Genomic DNA, 10,586 nt, shown 5'->3' with positions numbered 1-10,586 from the left:
AATGACTTATCGCACGTATGGCCGCCTCGTTCTACGCGGTGGGATTAAATTGCGAGCGCAATAAGCCGCTATTCGTATAGTACCCAATATATAAACAGGGATAGGGAAACTCTTTCGCGAAAAGCTACATATTTTAAAAAGAACTCACCTCTTCGGCATTGAGGTGATTAATCTTCCGGGGTAAGTTGTCATTCGAAAAACGATGAAAATATCACTTGTCGACAAGTGAAGTATAGTCGACCGGCCGGTGGGTGGACCGACTTGCGCGCAAGCACTACTGTCGCTGATATATTTTTCTCGTCGCGCGTTATCGAAATCGGACTGGACGATATGGCGCACAGTTATTTTTCTTACCTCGCGTGTTGCGTTATTTTTCTTACTTCCCGACTCAGAGATCAGAGAGCCAAGCGGAATTTTACACGAGAGTCCATATCGGGGTTTGGAAAATATTTGCGCTTCGCATACCGTATCTTCTTATATTTTTCAAATTATTACAACAAAATAGGATTACAAAATCTACATATGTTATTTAGGCAGCATCTATTTTTACAAGTAAAGAAAAAGAGAAACTAGATGTTAGATCCGTATATATACGCGTCTATGATGATTTATTATGGAGATTGTTTATAAAGATTCGCGCTGATTCGCGCTTCAAAATCTCGACCGCGCGAACTTTTCTAACGAAGCGCGTTGCGTTTACAATTTGAATTGGCTCGTAAATTACTGAGTGAACAAAGTTTGCTGTGCATTCCACTACGGTGCATTTCTGCACCTCACGCGAGAGACTATATTGCCTTTTTCACCAGCCTCGTTAATGTCGAGATATAAATTAACGTCAGCAAAATTCTCCGACAGTCGCTGAATCTTCACGGATTAATAATTACTAGAAATCTCTTCGCTTATTTCGAGGCATTTGTAAAATGTCTCCCTCGTTTTTCAGAAACAATTAATTTGTTGTCAAAATTACGAACACACGTTTAGCACGCAAACCAAACGCAACGCGACGCGACGCAACGCGACGCGACGCGACGCGACGCGACGCGACGCAGCATCGAAAAAAATTATACTAATGAGGCGCTTTGTGAGCCTGCGACGAGCGACGAGTTAAAAAAAAGTGAAAATGACGGAGGAAGAGGAGCCGGGGACGGGATATTTTCTTCTCTAGCGCGCGATCCGGTAGGATGAAGAGAATCCCTGTTCGTTAACGAGCCGCTACTCTGCGTTCGTTAACTTTCAACAAGACGAAGATTCTTGCGTATACATATACATCCGTCACTTTGCCAGCTCCTTCTCTTGTAACAATCTCCAATTTGCGCTAATTTGCAATTATACTAGTATTTTGCTTAATTCGTCATTCAATTCTCCGACTATTTACAGACCGTGTATTGCGGCGATTTAGTAAACTTTTCTCTCCTATAAGTATGGAAATCATATTGCAAACATATAACATAGCAGAGGGTCGAAGGAGATCGCATGAATAAAACTAACGCTTTGGGTTACTACAATTAAGTTTCTTTTTATAATAGATTGAAAATTAATTCGTAGAAAGTGTTAATCACCAAGACTTTGATTGAAAGCATAGTCAATAATAGTTTGATTATTGTGAATTCCGGCAGATGAATTTTAATTTGTAAAAAATAAATAAAATCCGATTTCTACGATAGTAAAAGCTAATTGTTAAAGCTTTTACAACAATTCTTTTCAGATTTTTATACAGTCGGGACCAAATATAAAAATTGCACTGAAGCTCGAACACCTGGGTGGTTAATAAAAAACGCAAAATTTCCACATAAAAAATTCTACATAGCCAACTTTCGTCTGTTTTACTGATTAAACAATAATAATTTTCGTAGAATGATATCGATATTATTTTTAGAGATTTGAAAATCATTTTTCAGAATTAAAGTATACGCGTTAATACTAGCATGAAATGCCAGGAATGACAAAAACTTTTTTAATTGAGATCTTTACTATTTCTCTTAGTCCAATATGGCGTCTACAACTATCAAGTCGTGACAATATTTGCTTAATAATAAAAGCAATCTAGATTTACAAAATTATAGTCCACAGACTGGTAGTTTACACTTTACTCAAATAAAACAACGTTGAATTCTTAGAATTAGACTAAAATTCGATACGAAAATGTATTACGAAAATTTATGCAAATTTATACGTGCAATATAAATATAATATACAAGAATGTGTATTTATCGATATTTGTAAATCGTATGGAAGTCGCATTTCATTGATAAAATAACGATGCTATTAGAGTTCGGTCTTCAGTTTGATATCCTCTTAAGAAGATAATTAATTTTTGAGAGAAAAATACTTTTTAATTATCTATTAAATATTATTATTAAATCGTGTCATGTGTGGCTAAACCCCGCGGCATGTTTATTATTAGTGACACACAAAGGCATTCTCAGTGTCGATGACCTGTTTAAACAAGCATAAGCTGTAAAAAATTAAAAATTAACAAAATGAAAAACGACACGATGAAATAGCAATCGTACTTCACTAAAATCTATTTTTGATATTTGCGCTCTCTAATTACATTCGTTTTGTTCGTGTTTATGCTAAACTATTTACTTTAAAACGATTAATATAAAACAAAACATAGTAAAATAAATTTTACTAAACAAACGAAATTTTTTTACTTTCAATGCAAGAGAAGAAAGTATAACTAAGAGTACGGTATTTATTGTTTAATTCTGTAAAAGAGTGCCAAAGATTTCGCGAACCTCCATGCTAGACAAAAGGGTTAGCTAATTTACTATATAATCGTAAATATGTAAATAATTTCTCGTTACAAAACTGATAAAGCGATAACGGATAATGTATGCATGTATACGATAAACAAATGCGTGCAAATCAAGGGTGCTTGCACGTTTTTCCTAATATATGTATCTATATTATTTTGTCAAGGTTTGCACGGTAACTCGGCTACATTCTTTTACAATATTTTTAAATACGAATTTATATAAATATTCTTAATATATCATTCCTTATATTTTCTCAAGACGTTTTTTAAATCTTTGTTTTAAATTAATTTTTATTTTATAAAACAAAGAAACGGACTTTAATGAAAAACAATTTCTATCTTAAAATAATAAAAAAAAAGTTATTTAAAGATAAGAAATCTAGTTCGAGAGAACTGGAACTACGGCGCTATTTTTTTCTAAGAAATTTTTCGATTCTTCATATCAGATTACTGTGCGAATATAAATTATGCATGCAGTCTATGGAGATGTGCATTAGTTATATAAGCAAAGCAACAATGGATGCTATATTAGTTCCGTATGAAAAATAAAATAGAAATTTTTTTATTAAACATTATTGTTATACAATTATCGCTATAGAATAAAATGGGATAACATCTCGGATAACATGCCTCGACAGGAAACATATCTCATAAATATAAGAAAAATTACAATTCTTTCAAATAATTTGTCTATGCCGTCAGGTAGATGCCAATGTGTGTTCTACAAACTCGTAGAAAAATCACGCGTCACAAGTTTTGTATCGGAAAAAAAAAAAAAAAAAAAAAACTGATTCTACATTAGTCACATCGTACTGTCGCAAGCATTGTAATCCAACCAAAGTCGAGTCAGCTTGATGTTGCTTGGACCGTGACGTTTGTGACATTCTTATGACGCTGCGATGCGACTAATGTAGAACCAGTTTAAGAAAAATAGGAAATTCGACAAAGGAAGACTGAAATTTCTGCGGTAACTTTCTTTCAGTATACTTCAGTTATGAGTATTTTTTACAAGATTTATATAGTTGTCTCATGTTAATACTATAAAATGAAATCTATACAATATGCAATCATTTTCCGTTATTAATTTATACTGGCTAGTACCTACAACAATGAGGCATATTATACCTTAAAAACGTCCTGCAGTTTTGGCAATCTAGCAATCAATTTGAGCATTCGACATAATTATTTTGATAGTCTAACAAAATTATTTTCAGATCTATATCTAGTTAAATTTTTAGAAACTTAAAGTAAATATTTGTTACATGTTTGCATCTTGCAAAATAGCATAAAGTTACTTGTTCGATATTTTGTACAGATAATTCTTGTGAAAGAAAAAGAATAGGAATATGTACAATATATTACTGCCTACTATGTCAGTGTTGGGTCCTATTTTATCAGACGTTCATTTTTTGTTTATTTTACAAAAAAAGTAATTATTGCAAAGTAGCAAACAATATTGTAAAAACTGTTACATTATCTGATAATATACTATCTGATTTGTAGTTCTAAAGTTTTATTTTTAACGTTTTGTTTAAGAAGTATATCCAAAAACAAAGAGTAGAAAACGTTTCATTATTACGCTTTCATTACACGCTGTAAGCGTCAGTTCATCCTTGTTGTCTATCAAATATTAAACAAGGACAAATAATGTTTACAAGCGCTGTAAGCGTAAAACAAGACGCACCAAAGTGATATGACCGACATCGGTAACTTTCCTTTATTAACGTAAATGAATAGAAATCATTTTATTGCATAAATTTTATACGAAACATTTTTTGATATCATGAATAATTTTTTAGATGTAACGAAAAAGGCTAAAAACAGCTTTACATATGAGAAATGATTTCACCTCTTATATCGATTTACGACCCCAACTGGTATTTTTTAAATCTATCTATTTACGTAATCTATATGCTTCATTAAAATAAAAATTTGATACTTTGTGAAGGGTTCCCTCGTAAGTCACAAAAATTATGAATCAATTACGCAAGTCACGTAACGTTACACAGAAATAAACGTCACCATTAAAATGCGGACTGAGCGACGCGGAATAAATCAAAGGAAGCAAATAGACAGGTGAGCTTTGTTGTAATTTCATTAAAGTATTTGGATGTTTATCTACCGAACGTTTCATCGATCGTCTCGGCTAACTAAATTTAACTAAACTTAACTCGTGCAACTTTACCTCAATGATAGCGCCTGTTTCCCGTAGACACCGTTTAATAATGGGATGCAAAAGATTTGCAAACTTAGCAATTTAAACTCGACATAAAAATTCAGTCGTACTAAACACGTACTCAATTACACTCAATGGGGGGGGGGAAGAAAGTTCTCATTATAGTACATTAAATTGTGTATTTAAAATTACTCTTGCATAATTAAACGGATAATTAAAAGTAAAAATCGATAGAGAAGCTAAAGCCTTTATTATAATAATGAAGAATGTGTTACGATAACTATACTATGTACAGCGCGCGGCGTACATTATTACCTATAATTTGACGTCGCTTTGCGAGAAAAAGTGGAACCATAATCTCTCCCGGGAATAATACAAATATCGAAATAGATAAAAAAATACTTATAAAAAAATACGTCGCCTCTGGTTTCTATATATTCCGACATATACACACGCGCATCCGAAATATGTTCGATATTAAATTTTCGACGAAGAGTCTCGCTGCCAATATTTAAAAAATCGTTGATATTTGTGCGCATAGCAGTTACGCACTTTAATGCGCCGTTGATTTCTTGCATGCGTTTCATGACTGTGCAAAACTGCGGTAACATAAATCACGCACTTTGCCTCGCTTGTGTCCGCGTTTAATTATGCATCTCGTCGCAATGTGATAACGCGTACGATGCGTACTCCTAAAAAGTTGATTGCAGGCGTAAGCGCATGAAAAACGTCATACATAACACAAAATACAAAACTTAATAATCTCATAAATAAATTGTCATTTTTACGCATAACAATGATTTGTATTTAAAATATCATATTAACGGGGGCTATGCCATAGTATCTAATAATTATTCGTCACCATTTTTTAAGTCCAACGTTTTTCTGGTAGAGTCCTTTTTTTTCTGAATTCAGCAGCTACAATGTTTTTTATCCCCAGGTCATTTGTCGCGGCGCATTGTTAAAATGTCGAAAATTTCACTTAAAACACTATCAGAGTTTTAATGTCATCCATTTCATGGCAGATTGCGGAAACCAGTCATAAGTCATACCATCTCGTGATTGTCACTCTAATCTGAAAGTCTACCTTAAAATACAATATCGTGAGCGTAGCATATCGTCGCACTTTCGCCCGTCACTCGACTTCAATTTCCGCGTAAAAAGTTTCGCGACGAAACGAAAGGGTCATCTCTCAAAAGCGGCGAGCGAAAGAAAGGATGGAAAAAGAAAAAGAAAACATCTGCGACGACTTATCGGACTTATCGGACGCTCCGGGCTCCGGCCGATGCCGGAACGAGGGCTGACGAGGGCGTCAGAGTTCAGAGTGGCGTCGAAGCGCGGGGTGTTTAATCGCCGATCGCAAAACGTCAGGCCGCGAGGGTAACCACCAGAGCAGAGGGAGAGGCCGGAGAGGGTGGATTTCGCAATGGCGACGATCGATAATGCATGAATTGCACTCGGAATAAAAACGGTAATAAAGGCACGAACGCGGCCGTCGGCGTCGGCGTCACGTCGCAATGGCAACGATCTGCGATCGGCGGCGGAGCCGCAAAGCAGCTGATATCGATCGCACGTTATCGTGTTACGCCGCATTATCCTTACAATTATTAAATTTAGCTGCAATTCCCCACGCTATCGGATGTGCAACACGGTCGTTTGTTGCGTCGTTGCGTCAATGCGGTAGCTTTCATGGCTGATGGTATTCATTACTACGTATACAGATATATATGCACACACGCATATACATTGAGAAGAACGGTCGTCTTTGCCGCCTGTTACAATTTCCCGTTCGCGCAAATTTCGCGTATCAAATTATTGCGGGTATGGACGGACATGCCTCCCTGAAATACACATCGCACCAAACACCAAGCGTATGCAAAAAAAACCAAGGAACTCTTGCCCCCTCCCCAAAACCCTGTACTAATTATATAGAAAATTGAATCCCAGTGAAATATACAAGTTACTTTTCACATATAATATATCTTATAACAATAGCAACAATAATAATAACTTTATCGTGAATTAGTTGAAATGAAAGTGCAGCTACAAGATATCATAGACACAAAATTTAATAATTAATAATTTTTAGCTGTGGTGTACAAAAGAGACTACTTACTACATATAATTCATGTAGGACCTACTAATTATATATAGGTATAACAAATTGTCCCGGAGAAATGAATTAGCTACATATAATGAACACAGGCACATAAGTCTCAATAAAATGACAGTTTTTAAGTTACAGTGTATCACAGGTGCTCTGTAAGCACAAGTTTTACACTTTTGTGCAAAAATTATTCATTATTGAACTTGTGTTTTTGACATCTTTGGTTCACCACATTATAAATTACAGTACATCCAGAGAAAAGTTTCTTTAATTAAAAAAAATTGTGCATTGCTATACAGTTAAAAAAAGTTTCTTTGATTTGAACGTCATTTTATGAAATCAAGTAAATTTTTATTTACCTCAAAAATATTTTCACTTCAACTTGAAAAAAATCAACGAAAGTTACAATTTGTTCAGTTTAAACATAACTTTTCTTTGGATGTAAAAATAATTTATTTTACCGAGATCCAATTTGTTACCACTTATAATTAATTTGAGGTGCACCAATTATGATCAATTGTGTCTCGATGAAGGGAATTAGTTTTCACACATGATGTAGTTTACAATGTGGTGAACAAAAGATGTTTTTAAGTTATGATATCAAGAGTGTAAAACTTGTGCTCACCGAGTTTCTCTTTCATACATTACAATTTAAAATTATCCATTATTGAACTTGTTTGTGACATTTTTTGTTCATCGTATCACAAGCTATATTATATGTGAAAACTAACTCATTTCACTGAGACTCAATTTTTGATATAATTAATGCGGGATTTTTATTTCGGCAAGAAAAAATAATTAAATCATAAAAATTATTTCTATGATGAAAAATTAAACGTTCATTGACCAATGCGTGATTCACGTATTATTCATAAGAAAATTCGTTGAAGATCTTCGAAACTGGCTTTAATATAAGTATTTTAGTAAGTTTTGTGTAAAGATAAATTTTTGTCCCCTCTTTCCCAACTGAAATCCTGGGTACCCATACCGCCGAATTACACCGTCGAATTGACATCGCACTCTTCGGAATTCCGATGACAAAGAGCTCTCGATTTTATCGATATCAGTTTCGAGTCGACTTCGCCGTGAAATATCCAAAAAAATCGGCAAATCACGGCTGTTTATTCACGATCGCCTTTCGTTAGCTGTATTTTCCCGGCATCAATTCTGCCGTTCGCCACGTTTGTCAGAATGCATTTATCGCGAATGGCGCCGCAACGACGACGACGACGACGACGACGACGACGATGACGATGACGACGACGACCGTCACCGCCATTGTCATCGTCGTCACTGTCATCATTGACGTTGCCCATACCGAATTGCTCGATCGACTGCCGCCATTGTCGCGCGGAGAGCCGTGTGTATGCGGTATATTCGTGTCTGTCCGATGATCGTTGGTGGTTATCTCCGGTAGTCATACGCGCCGGACTTTTCCAAGTCGAAATCAGAGCCACGGATTTTCAACCGTATACGACGACCCCTAAAATCCACAAGTGCAAATACGAGAAAAATCGCCGTAAAACAAACATTGCGAGGCATCGATAGCGAACGTGCGCTTTATCTCCCGCTTTCCGTAGAAAACGAAGGGGAAAAAATGAATACAGCAAGTGTAAATATATGTATTCTATAGTCGAAAAGAAAAGAATACGCGATTGCAAAAAAATTCTCAAATCCATAGAATATATATCTCTCTGTATATAGAATAAAGTTGTGTTAAATTAAAAAAGGAAATGTGTTTCAGCGAATAACGGATGGGTATTCTTTTAACCTTTCGACTCCTATAGCTATAAACTTCCCATACATAAAATTTCTAATTGTAAGTGGGGCGAATAAGTGATCTAAAAAAATTTTTTATATCATAGTATGTTTATAATGTCAAACATTACATTAAAATATAGTGAATAAACATATCAATGCGTAAATATAGACAATGCCATTAATTTTTATTTATATTATTGTAAGATAAATTATCTTTAGAGCTAGAGAGATAATTATAATAAGAAAATAATTATTATAGTTTCTATACTCTATATTTTCTAGTTCTCATACAATACTTGTTATTATACAACAACTTTGCAAATAACGTAAATGTTATTAAATTAATATTAATATTAATATTTTGAAAATAAAAATTAATTCATTAAAATAGCTATAAAATAATATTCCTAAAAGAGACGAAAGGCTCGCGCCAAGTAAATAGATTATATCTTTTTGAAAATTATATATTATTATGCATTTATTCCTCTGATACAAAAGCTTATAAACGTATAAAACTCAATTAGAAAATCTATAAAAATTATCAAAACTTTATATAACAAAATTATTCTGAAAAGATCATTTTTGGGGCGAACAGCTCGGGAATTAAAAGGAAATATTAATTCTAGTATAATGTAGCAATTGATTATCGGCGAGGTACTGGCTCAATATCAATTTTTACACGTTAGTACAGGTATTAAATGTATATTAGGATGATAGCAATAAGCCAAGATTTATAATACAGTGCAATTACAGTACGGAGTTACTGTACTAAATACTGACACGATACTGCAAATATACCGCCAATATACTATCTCAATACTGACATCTGACACTGATGACTGGTTTTGGATAATTAAAAAAATATAGACATAATATATCGAAAATGTACTGGATCAGTACTACTATTCAATATTGATCCACATTTTGGGTCACTACCGTGTCATTGTTTTTTAAATACTGGTTCAGTATTGAAATAGGAAACTTATTTTTCGGTACAGAATCGGTACTTTGCTTCGCCAGGATTCAATACTGATTTACCGTAAATAAATAGCGCGCTATTTTTTATTTTTCATTTCTAATTCTCTTTGAAGAAATTCTATCAGTGAAAAAGGAAAATTATCTGGTAATAATAATAATAATCGAATCTAGATGATAGTTATTAACACTTAATGAAATAATTTCAATTAAATGTTTGATTAATATATATAATCAAAATCAACTAAATGTTAATTTTACTTTTTTATATATATTATCTCTTCTCTAATTGTTATTAAATCATTGATTACTATTATTACGTTTGGTAATATTTACTAAATATTGCACCATGTATTAAACAAGATACATTTGGTAGTTAATAACTGCAGACTTGTTTTAATATATATATATACTTTTGCAACGTTACATATATCTACATAGTCCTTGAAGAATATTTATGTCTTTATAGAACGCCGCGCCGTCATAAAGCGATCGTTGATGTGATCACCGATGCTCAGGGTTCGGCCTGCTTCTTTCGACCTTTATGTCGGACGCATTTACTCTTATTACACTGTGAGAGATTGGCGGTAGCGTGAAGGAGAGGACGGCCTGTTGCGACCGCATCGCCGCGGTAATTGAAGCCTTCCTTCCCTTCTCGTCGAAGCACCGCACACGACGATTCCGTAACGATCGGCGATTTACGACACTCTCGCCGTATTTTAACGATCGCCTTTTAAAGGCTGGAAATAGAAAAAGAAAGGGAGAGACCGTACTCGGTGCAGAGCCCTTTGAAGCAAGGCGTCGCG

General features: G+C 34.3%; 1 protein-coding gene across 3 annotated transcripts in view; it reads right to left on the bottom strand.

The window, feature by feature from the left end:
- Tmtc2 (Transmembrane O-mannosyltransferase targeting cadherins 2) overlaps positions 1-10,586 on the bottom strand; it is a 286,435-nt gene that overhangs the window by 55,251 nt on the left and 220,598 nt on the right. The gene's annotated exons all lie outside the window — the stretch shown is intronic.

The sequence above is a fragment of the Trachymyrmex cornetzi genome, unplaced genomic scaffold (assembly GCF_001594075.2).
Source record: "Trachymyrmex cornetzi isolate Tcor2-1 unplaced genomic scaffold, Tcor1.1 scaffold225, whole genome shotgun sequence".
Taxonomy (NCBI): Eukaryota; Metazoa; Arthropoda; class Insecta; order Hymenoptera; family Formicidae; genus Trachymyrmex; species Trachymyrmex cornetzi.
Note: the sequence above shows the minus strand (reverse complement) of the source record. Positions and strands in the feature narration are given on the sequence as shown.